The sequence below is a fragment of the Mirounga leonina genome, unplaced genomic scaffold, assembly GCF_011800145.1.
Source record: "Mirounga leonina isolate KUSES-001 unplaced genomic scaffold, KU_Mleo_1.0 Mir_150, whole genome shotgun sequence".
In the NCBI taxonomy this organism is placed as follows: Eukaryota; Metazoa; Chordata; class Mammalia; order Carnivora; family Phocidae; genus Mirounga; species Mirounga leonina.
In genome coordinates, this window is record NW_023270374.1 from 16,955,295 (window position 1) to 16,967,821 (window position 12,527).

Consider the following 12,527-nt stretch of genomic DNA (forward strand, 5'->3'; position numbering starts at 1 on the left):
ATAATTGATCTATCTCAATTGATAGTCACCAACATTTACTGAAGAATTCATTCATTGTAAGACTCCTTTACAAAGCTCTATGACATCTGGTACAAAGTAGATGATCAATAAATATTTTCAGCATGATGAATACAGAAATGAATGAATAAAGACTATATTTAGTATAAAGGACATATCACCTCTATCTGTATAAATTGTTGTGTTATGAAGAGAAGGAGCTTTATCTTGAATAACATGAATTATTGCCATATCTTCCAAGCTTCTTTCAAAAAAATATTTTCTTTTTGCATAGTTTCTTCTTTGCTTTCCTGAAAGATTTTCTACTTAATAGCATGTGGGAAAGCCCATCTCCATAAGTAGAATAATTATGTAAAATGTGTTTTAGAATATTTTTTCTAGTTAAAGCAGAAAAAGAGACTGCTAAATTGGGTATGCAAATTAGATTCAGTATAAGGTACCCTGAAGAAGCCATCCCAGGTCTAAAAAAAATTAGATATTATGAAACACCAGTTGAAATTATCTGCTTCTTCTATTAACTCTACTCTTTAGTGGGGTTAGTATATTACTTCAGTGAGCAAGAGTTGGTTTAGACAGATAGTATCATGTGACCACTGATGAAATTCCCTTCCCCTTCTAATGTGAAAAAATGTGAGTCTTCTAGCAATGAAATAACAATATCTTTTTGCTATCAAATCTTTTAGGAGGTTGTTTTCTTTTGTTTTCATTTTAAGTAATCTCCCCAATGTGGGGCTTGAACTCACAACCCCAGGATCAAAAGCCGCAAGTGCTACCGACTGAGCTAGCTAGGCACCCCGCTATCAAATCCTTTTGAAAAAAAAAAAAAGGTTAATATTTACACAGTGGATATAGTTTATTTATTACCAGATGTCTTGGCTGAAAATACATCAGCCTTTCCCACTTCAGCAAATATCCCATGAATCTGAAAAATAAATGTCTCCATGTCTCCATGTCCTTTTCCCTTTCTCATCACACATTTTTTTGCCTGAATTATAGGTATAGCAATAAAACAGACATGTATCTTTCTTAAATTCGATGTATTTTCACATCCTTAAGTCCGTGATTGAAAATCTGAATATTTATTTTGACATAGCAAGTATGATTATTTTAACTGCTTATTAAATATTAAAAATTCAGCTGTGTATCTACATTAAAAAGAAAAGTGACATGATGCATATACAGGAATCTTTCCAACATTGGCACTTAGGACTGCAAAACACAGTGACAGATAACACTCATATCTCATAATTCTTCAGAAATACTTATCACAGCCATGTTGTACCAACCCAAAGAGGGACTAGATTTGAAACAAGGTCAGAGGCTTAGAATGCCCTAGCAAAATTCACAAAGGAAACGGTCTTAAATAAGGAAGACACCATTTTCCTACACTGGGGGTAAATACTGGATTTGATTCCAAAGTATAATCAACAACATAAAAATCAAAGTAAGGGTGGTGCACACAAGCTAAGAGCTTCGTTTGTTTGCTTGCTTTTCACATAAGAGAAACCAAGAAGAAACCTCTATGTTAGCTCCATAGTGTTCAGGAATTCATGTTTCTATCTTTCTCCGCTGCTCTCTTATAAATGGTTTTCAATTATCAAGGTCATTTCATTGGCCAAGATGTCTACTGGGGCTCTGGACATCAACTCCATATTTAGGAAGAAGAAAGCAGGGTAGAAAGGCCCTCACACCTGAATAGATTCATGTATAAGTACCAAGATATCTCACACTATCTCACTGGTCTTAGAGCCATACCTAGCTGCAAGGGAAGCAGGAAAAAATTATTTAAGGCCTAGAGGACAGTGTTTCAGTTTAAAATCATAACAATTAGGATAGGTGTTGGGGTGAAAAATTAGCAGTCTCTGCATATTTGAATGCAATAATTCTCTTTTTAATTTCTTTCACTAACTAGTACATGAACACAGATCAAAACATTTTTTAAGTATAAAAAGGTTTACACGGTGAAGACTTTTACATCCACCCCTGACTCCATCTGCCGGTTTCCACCCACCATACAACATTTTTATTCCTTTTTTTTTTTTATATATCTCCTTCTAGTTTCTTCATGCAAACACATGCAAATGAGATTATCCTTGTTTTCCTTTCAGAACTTATCTCCAAATCAGTACACAGAGTATATCTTCATTCTTCTTCTTTTTTATTTTTCTTATACAGCTGCATAGTATTCCATGGCTGGATCTACCAGGGTTTATTTGATTGGTTCCCATTTTCAAACATTTGATTTGGGTTTTGATCTTTTTCTGTTAACAAACAATGCACATAAATTCTTCCTCATTGTGAATAAGTGACTCTGTAAGAAAAATATATAGAAGCTGGACTGCAGGACAAAGGGCAAATTTGTAATTTTGATAGACATGGCCAAGTTGCTCTCCATGGCTGTCATAATCATTTACACCACTCCCAGCAACATGTGAACATGCCTGTTTTCCCAGAGTCTCTCTTGCAAAATGTGTGTCACATAAACAGTCTTCTCTATTCTGGAGGTTCTTTGTCAGCCTCTCATTGTGTCCTATTATTTATGCCATAAATTCTACATGCAAAGGCAGAGATTTCCAGACTGGACTTCATTATCATAAGAAGTACATGATCAAATGTCTTACACAGTTATAGATGTAATTGGATATTTGAAAGGCATCCACCTATCAGGGACAGCTTGCTCTACTAACGGGATGTTAGACACCATTTCCTTAGCATGCATCCTATTTTCATGAGAACTGGCAGCAAACTGGAGACCCTTGTCACACACATTAGCCCCCAGGTCCCAATGCATGTGGCCACAACTCAGCAGTTGCCTGTTTCTTTGTAGTTACATAATTTCATTTATACCATTTCTTAGAATGTTCTCTTTCCACCTTTATACATATCCCGTTCCTCCTATGTCTTCTGTATTTGTCTAAAAGATACTCTCCTCATCCCCTGAATCCTTAGGTACCTACTCTGGTGCCACTGCTGTAAATTACGGAAGTACAGTCCTGCCTCCATGCTTGGCTTCAGGTTAGGGCTCTGTAACTGACTTGATGGTGCAAGTGACATTGTATTTATTTCTTAAAAACTCCCGATGCCATCCAAGAGGCTTAGATGTTCCAATCCTCAGCACACATAGCTGAAGGAGGGCTCTTCTCCCATATGTCTGACCTACCAAGTGATCCAACTGGCTCCACCTGCCCTTTATGTTATTCTTCAGTGTTCATTTTCACCTCACAACTTACCAGTCTACAGTTCAGCCTTATGTTCTTTGACTTGGCTTCAAAGGCATTAGAAGTCCATCTGGCTTAATATAATTTCTTGAAACAAAGACTGTAAAAATGAACATGAGCTAGTCAAGTGTGAACAGATGATTCTAATAGACAGGCATCTAACATCTTCACAAAGAAGGATTTAACCTTCTTAATTATTACTATAATAGTGCTACATTAGAACATCTGAACAAATTGATGACTTCAAAAAAAATCTGACATCCAAATAGCATGCCTGTTCGTATTACTTATATCATTACACTGACTCTCCTGCAAGGTATGTTGTTAAATTAACAGTTCTCTTCTTTTTAGATGGATTTTATCTGCCTTGTATTATATCTTAATTATATTTGTACTAAATTCTATACTTAAAACTGGAAATCCAATATGAAGGTGATCAAGTTCAAGGAGCAATGAAGTTCACCTGAATATTCATCTCCAAAGAGAGGGAGTTATGGCTGAATATTAAGGTCAAAGTCAACCTTCCTGGCATTTTTAATTCAAATGTGCTTTACAAATGCAATGTGAAAGTTGGGTTTGAATAAGTGCCCATAATCATCTCCTTGGTAAGTCATTGGGGAAAAAAAAAAGAAACCTTCGAAGTGACTAAAATACGCACAGGACTTATTGAATAAGTGACCCTCATCTAATTGGCATTTGGATCATCTAGCAACTTTATAACTGGAATTTAGCATAACAATCTACCCCAGGGCAACTAATGTGATGGTATTTTGGAACTGAAGTCATTCATTTTCATTTTCTTGTTTCTCTCCATATAATTTATCAAAAAAGAAAAGAAAAGAAAAAGAAAATATCCATAGTCATGTAGTAGTATTATGTATCATTATTATAGTAATGTATATATCATTATTAAATGTCCTGATTTCGATGATTATGCCCTGTGTTTATGTTTTAAAAAGTCCTTGTCCTTTGAATATATACACTGAATTATTTAAGGGTCAAAGGGCATCATGACTACACCTTACCCCCAAATGGTTCAGGAAAAAACATTTTATGTGGATCAATAGCTTGGTAGATAGACAGAAAGATGAAAGAAGTGGGGAAAATGATAAATAATCAGCAAATATGTGTAAAGGATGGAAAGCTGTACCTTGTTTTAATCTTGAAAATTTTCTTTAAGTTTAAAATATATCAAAATAAAAAGTTAGCAAAGAAATATTCACAAAACTACGCATATATACACTCTTGTCTAATGAGGTTGTTTTTATTATCTCTCAGATTTATTTTAGCCTCTCTGAACCCCTATTATATCTGCCGATTAGCTTTTCCTTGCCAGAATATAATCATTATGAACTTGATTAGCTTACTACAGACCAGCTAGCTACAAATAACCTATCAGCCCTCTTGTCTACCAGACCTGGGTCACTCACTTGGGAAAGGACATTAAATATTTGAAACTGTGGAATGACCTTCAATGAACTGCACCCGTAACAAAACCGGGGCATTTACAGAAATACATGAACATCTCCGGGCCCTTAGTTACTTATTAAATGGTTCCCTGGTGACCCACGAGAGTTAATGCTCACCCTTAAATACCCAACTTACACCCAGCAAGTGACTTGGGTGCTGAGAATAGAAAGCAATGGGAGCATTATGTACTTAACAGGCTGCCCATAGACAGCCCAGCGTCCAGCTTGCTTTGCCCTGTAAACACAGCAGCCAACAGACCTGGAGGCCTGACTATCAAGATAATTATCTGAAATCTTCATTTTGTTGTGCCACCATAAACACGGAGCTGCATGCGGGTATTGATCTCACCAACTACAAAACATAACTTGTCCATGATGGGAAAGTTTAAGACGTTTCAAACTTCAAAATCACCGTATTGGTACTTAGAAACAATTTGTTTCAAAAGAATGTGCAAAGGGAGCAATTTCACATAATCGAGGAAAATAATGCTAACTTTTTTTAACAGCAAATAACAAAAAGAGATGTTAAGAAACTACTTATCTGAGAATTTCAGGTGGTTTGTACACTCCGACCTGTTTAATGATTAATCAAGTTTCACAAAAAGGGGATTAAGAATGTGTGCTAGAACAAAATGGGGAACACAAACCACACTTAATAACAGGCGGGTATTGGAACCACCTGTCATTCAGAATTCAGTTTTTCAAAGATGGTATGTTACATAAGAACTCTGACTTTAGTGCTTGATATGGAATCCAAGTTTCTCATATATTTATATATCAGTATATGGGGGAAAGAAAATCAGTGAAACCACATGTTCACTATTAATTCAAGATACGCTAGGAACATACTATGCAGTGTTCACATCATGACTTTTTCTTTGATATTCTGTAAAAATTCTATTTTTCTTCTTTTCCACACTTGTGCAAATTTTTTTTCCTAGTGAAACATTCCCTTAAAGCATGGTAAATGGTTGAGTATTGAGGTTTCTAAGGGAATGTGAGGATGACAAATATCAAAGAAGTGGGAAGTTGTCAGTTCCTGAATCCTACCAAGTTGAAACAGATAAATTTGTTGAATGAATTTCACCATGAATAATACAACTGTAGAAAATTTGAGTGACTGAAAATTAAATTCATTATCATATCCATGTTTCTTAAGATATCGATGATAATGTATTGCAGTTTTGACAAATTTTACAATTTGATAAAACTTTCTAGCACATTCAACCACAAGTTCATTGTATTTCCTATGATTGGATGAAAGTATCCCTGCCGATGTTTCTGGTATAGAAGTAATAGAGACCCATTTTCCTTGTCTTTCCTTTATCTTTGCTTTTCTTTATCTTTCCATACCTTTGCTTCTATGTAAAATTAAAATAGAAATGTCTTGCATCTACATAGGCAATTATAATTCTCTTAATACTGATAAAAGAAAACATATATCTTGTTCATTTAGGTAACATCATTTTTAAATATTACAACTACTCACCCATTGGGACACTTCTCATTTTAATTTTTAAATCATTTGCTTTACACAGTTCTCCTCTGAAACATTTACAAGATATTTTAATTACCAATCACAATAGCACAAACTATACTAATTTTAGCAGTCAACTACACAATACTTAAGAATTACTAATTCACTTCTTGGGTATCCTTTTCCTGATATATTCAACATTTATGGGTTAATGTTTGACCAGTTCATTTTATAAGATACTAACAGGGTTAAGACTAGTTCTAAAAATAAAATACATCACACTATACTGCACTCTTAGAATAGGTCAGAGATTACAAATGTGAATGAAAATGGACAATTCCCAGGAAGCTTCCAAAAGAACTGTGAAAGTTATTTATAAGTGGGTGGCTACTCTTATCAGAAGATTAGCATGCAATAATGCCATAAATCTCCTTTTGTTTAGAAATTCACATTACCCTTCTGTTAGTTTCCAATTTAATATTAGCAGGAAAATGCATCTCCCCTCCTAATGAGATTAACCATACAATTTGAAAGGCATTCATACACAAGAGGGCCCAGGTATTTTTATATTTGTTTTCTTTTTATGGAAAGCTATCATTACAATTGTGTTAGATTGCATCGTTGTTCCCAGGACTTCACCCCTCCCTGTGTCTACTTCCTTTTGCAGTTCCTCCCACTAGACCCTTTGATGTTGGGCTTAGCCATGTAACTTGTTCTGGCCAGAGGAATATTAGTGAACATGACATAAGCAAAGACTTCAAAGGTACTTGTGTGGTTGGTCTTGCTTTCTATCACCTTTTCCATCACCCCAAAAAGAGCCTCTTCTAGATGGCTGTTGGCTCCTAAGGCTGGGACACACAAAGAACACATGTTGAGAAGACTAGAGCCCAATCTACAGGAACAGGCAAGGCTTAGAACAAAGCTCGAAGTAAAACCAGCCTGAGCCAAGCCTATATTAGCCAAACCACAGTGAACACACAGGCAGATGGCTGGAAATATTGATCACTGTTTTCTGCCACAGAGATTCTATGGTGGTTTGTTACAAAAATAACTTACTGAGGCAATGATCAATTATGTAAGCCTTTATCATATCTGTAAGTACACACACACATACACCACCACCACTATAAAATGTGTAACAGTCCTATACATTTACTGATCTAGTTACCTACTTTTGAGACTTTCTGTATTACTGTATGGGCATTAGGCATTGCTGGCTCTAGTCTCTGGAACTTTCCCATCATAAAATATTATCATTCATAGTACCAATGTGACAAGAAGAGATAGAAAAATTGCCACTACTCTGGCTGCATCCATCATTACAGATTTTTACTTTTTCTAGAAAATAGAGTGGCAGGCCCCATCCATTCCACTCTAATCATTTTAGGAAATGGAACATTCATGAACCCTCCTTTAAAATTAGCTGGATGATAAAATCCAGCTGATCAAAAAATGGATCAAATTAAATAATTAATTTAATTAAATCTATTAATTATGAAGAGGAACCTGTGGACCCAATTAGGAAGGAGGGACCAGAGTCTGGCATTTTAGATACACACAAAAGACATGATGGCTAGTTGGATGTTTGGGGTAAAGGGGAGTTAAAAGGATATATGACTCCAAAGATTTTAATTTGGGAAGGAGAAGGAAAATAGTGTGGTAAACTAAGAGAGGGATGAGTGTCATGGATCATAAAGGAAGGATAGATCATGAAGAATCATGAGTTGATTGTGGGTTGTTGAGTTTGGAAAGTTTGCAGGGCAGCAAAGTGGAGATGTACAGCAGGCAACCGGGAAATAGGTTTGGCATGATCAGGATTATAGACTGAGACTAGGTGACAGTCCACATGCCAGGAGTAGATGAGGTCATCCAAGAACAAATACACAAATACAAAGAGGCCCAGTATAAGCCTTGGAAGGATGCAGTGAAGGCTGAGCCTGCTCATCTCTGAAAGCCACCACCTGCATGTTAAAAAATATCACTAAAACTACAACAACAAAAAAGAAAAGTAGAGGGGAGGAAAAAAAACCTTCATTTTGATGCAAATGTCATAATCCTATTCCAGAAGAAAGTGGAATGGCACGTTATGGCAGAACGACATGAAACAAAAGGATTTTAAAGGTTTTTCAAGTAAGGATTCACAGACAAAATTGTGATAGACAGATATTCTCATTCATGCAGCAATTTAGGACTTAGAATACTTGCAAATCCTCCTTTTAAATTAGCTGGAGGACAAAACCCAGCTAACCCAATAACCAAAAAGTGAATCAAATTAAAGAAGTCACAAATGGAGAGTCTGAGACAAAATAAGTACTGTTGAAAATGGAATCCATTTAATTAGTGCTTTAATTCTCTTTTTGTAATAAGTAATGGTCACTGATTAATAAAATAATTCAAAGAACTAGAATCTACTAGTGTCCCCTCTCTTCCAGCTATACCAGATAAACATTTTCATTAATGTCATATATATTTGTCTATATGCAAATACAAACAAGGATATTCTTACTAATTTCCTTTATTATACATTTTCTGGACATAAATATTTTACTGATCAGCATATTTAGAGATCTTTCTACATCAATAGAAAGATGTATTCTTCCTTCCCCTCCTTTTCCCCTGCTTCAGCTTAGCTGCGAAGTATTTCATTGTAGCAATGTCCTGTAATTTATTCAACCAGTCCCCTGTTGATGGATACTCAAGTTGTTTCCAAGGTAGGCTTTTACAAGCAACTCTGAAATAAATAACCTTGTACATATATCATTTTGTGCATGTACAGATGTACATAAAAAGATAAATACCCAGAAGAGAAATTACTGAGTCAAAAGATAAAATGCATTTATAATTCTGGTAGATATTACTAAATAGCCCTCCATAAGAGTGATGCTTAATTGTCCTTTTCCCAGCAATGCCTGATAAGGCCTATTTCCCCACAACCTCACGTTTAGAAGATGTTGGCAGACTTTTAGATGCTTGACAAACTGATAGGTAATAAATGGAAACTCAGTGTGGTTATAATATGCATTTCTACTACTATAAATGGGTTTGGGTTTCCCTTTTTATAACTAAGCACAATACATTTCCCATTTTAGTTGGATTGTTGATTTTCTGATGGAATTAGTTTTAAAGAATTTCAGGAATTATTACCACAGAGTATCATGGCATGGTAGAAGCCTTAAAAACACAAAAATAATATTATAACTAATGCATTTAGGGGATGAGATAGTAAAGTGAGAAGAAAGCATGTATAATCTAACTTCTTCATCTTTCAGAGCAAGAATTAAATATAGTTAAAGGGCAAAATTTTAGTTACATAATTAATGACTTGAACTTCAAATTTTTTATAATCACTATTTTTTTCTTAACTTTGGAGGGATCCTTTAGCAACAACATATCCTGTAGTGAAACTGTTATCTGGAGTTCAGCTTTTCAGAATATACTCAGTTTATTTTTTTATGCTTAATTTCAAGTAAAATTAAATCTAAAATGTTCATTGAATTAGTATGCATGATATGTTACAGTTGTTCCAAAAGTATTCATATTTATGCATTATCTTTCTATATGGACAGATGCATAGACTGGTATCTGAAATTATAGTCTTTAAAAGTTAACAGTGTGTGTTTCTAGGTGAAAGTATCTGGATAATTTTAATTTTATTCATTTATAATCTCTTTATTACCTCAAATTCTATAATGATTATGTATCATTATTACAAAGAAAGACATTATTTTAAAACTAGAAATATTCAGAATTTTCAAGATAATATATGCAGGGGTGCCTGGGGGCTCAGTTGCTTAAGTGCCTGCCTTCAGCTCAGGTCATGATCCAGGGTCCTGGGATGGAGCCCCGCATTGGGCTCCCTGCTCAGCGGAGAGAGCCTTCTTCTCCCTCTCCCTCTCCCTCTCCCCCTGCTTGTGCTCTCTCTCTCTCACTCTTGCTCTCTATCCAAATAAACAATTTAAAAAAATGAAATCTTAAAAAAAAAAAGATAATATATGCAAAGAATACAATTTACAGTCAAGCCAAGAAAACTGTTTTCCTTCTTGGAAAGATAAAGGCAAAAGAGTATTATTTGGGGTTATTCTAATAATAAACTAGTTAAAGATATCAAGAGTCAACTTTTATCTCTGTGGCTGCAAATAAAACAACTCTGAATGTTGATGAGACTCAATTTGAGAAATTCTTTCCTATATTTTAAAATCATACAAGGATCTGTGGGCTGTGAAACAAAAGGTGCAAATGTATTTAAATAGGGCCAATTTATAATTAATTACCTCTTTGCACATACCATTACCCGATTAGAGCATGCAAATTTTACTTCAAGGGTGTTACGTGTTCACACCCTGATGTGCCTGGCGATTGACAGTCATATCTGACATTCTGCATTAAAGAGTCGCTTTGAATAAGTCAAAGCTTGTTTTGCTTTATTTTATTTAAAGGCCCCGTCTGTAAGTCATGTTTACAAAAACTAAAAAGTTCTCTTCTGTAATTAATTTCAACTTTGATACTGGGCTATCAAAACATGCCTGGATTAATTTAACACTGATTGGCATGGCCTCAAAAAGTTCTTTATATGTTTGTTTTATGTAGTTACCTAAAGATTCAATTGGATTGGAAAAAATTTAAACATGGTATATTATTGTAGAGAGGAGAGTTTTAAACAACCTGAACTTGAATTGTACTTCACAGCTACTAAATGCTTTTAAAAATATTTCATTTCTATCTAGCAATTTTGAGTTAGACAAAAAATCATTTGTGTTTTGTTTTGTTTTTTCCATTTTACATAGGCTGCTCAGGGAGGCTTAAAATATTTACTAAAAGTCACATATCTAGTTTAATGAAGAATGAGGACTGGAACCCTAAAGGCTATATAGTTCATATCCTTCTCTACAATGGATGAAGCGAGATATATTTGTTATCTGTCACCACAATAATGCTGTGTAACAAACAACTACAAAACTTCAATGGCATGTACTAAATATTTAACTTTGCTGATGAGCATATGGTTCTGAACAATGGATCTGCTGATCTGGACCAGCCTCTGCTGAACTGGGCTTGTCTCTTTCATGCACATCTGGTCAACTATCAAGTCAAGGGAAAGTGGGATGGTCTAGCATGACTCATCTCTGCTCCATGTGGTCTTTCATCTTCTATCAGGCTAGCTTAAGCTTGTTCTCTTGACAGAGGATGAAGCAGAAGCACAAAAGACCTCTTCGGGTCTAGGCTCAGGTAACATACATCATCACTTATAACATCCTATTGGACAAAGAAAGTCACAATGTCAGCCTGAATCCGAAGGGTAAGGAAATAGTCCACCTTCTGATGGGAAGATCCACAGAGTGAAATTACAAAGAGGCATAGATAGCAGGAAGCGAAAACCTGGGGCCACTAGTCCTCCACACCAGACATGCAACAGTATATCTACTGCACACCAGGCTCACATGGTTTATTTCCCCCAGAATTGCTAGTACTGTATAGCTTTTGACCTATGGCTCAGAATAATATGAGGCAAACTCTGTGAATGCTATTGCTTTTATGTCTTATCGAGATGTCAGTGTGGTCATCACTCACTAAAAGAAGACATGGCATGGTCTTCTATACAGGGACACTAAGGACACATTGGAGAAATCTCTTAAGTGTCAGTATCAATGGCAGCTATATTAGGAGCTCTGGTAGCCAGGAGACTTCTGAACAGCAGGTCTGTTTTCTCTAATCAACACTGAGAATCTTCATATGTGCTGATAGGAAACTCAGAGCCAAACTGTAACTCTCTTTGAATAATTAGGCAAGCCTTTCAATGCTCTACCTCTGGTGTCATCTTTTTTCTCATAGCCTCATTTTCCCTTTGCTCTAACTTATTTCTTCCTTAAAAATGAACATTTACTAATGAAAATTACATTTATTTTCCGGCTACAAAAATAATATAAAGTCATGACAAAAAAATCTGAATACACAGAATGGCATAAGAAAGAAAACAAATTTCACCCATGTTCCTACGAGCACCCAGAGCAAAGCACTGCTAACCTTCTGATATATTGTTATGGATTGATTGTGTCCCCTCCCCCCAAATTCACATATGGAAACCTTAATCACTAATAGGATGGTATTCGGAAATGGGGCGTTTGGAGGGTAATTAGGTCATGAGGGTGGAGCCTTATAAAAAGAGACAGGAGAGACCTTGCTTATTTACCCTTTCTTCCTCTGCCATATAAGGACACAAGAAGACAGCCATAAACCAAGGAAGAGAGCATTCACCAATAACCCAACCATGCTAGCACCCTGATTTCAGACTCCCAGCATCCAGAACTGTAAGAAAAAAATGCTTGTGTTTAAGCCTATGGGATTCTT

The 12,527-nt window shown here is 35.6% G+C and overlaps 1 protein-coding gene and 1 long non-coding RNA gene across 5 annotated transcripts in view; both read right to left on the reverse strand.

Moving 5' to 3' along the window:
- PLCB1 (phospholipase C beta 1) overlaps window positions 1-12,527 on the reverse strand; it is a 681,734-nt gene that overhangs the window by 627,200 nt on the left and 42,007 nt on the right. The gene's annotated exons all lie outside the window — the stretch shown is intronic.
- LOC118011248 lies at window positions 1,008-4,397 on the reverse strand. Its single transcript, XR_004679433.1, has 2 exons — window positions 3,249-4,397; window positions 1,008-2,329 (listed from the first exon to the last, which is right to left on the reverse strand). It is a non-coding gene; the product is annotated as an uncharacterized LOC118011248 (long non-coding RNA).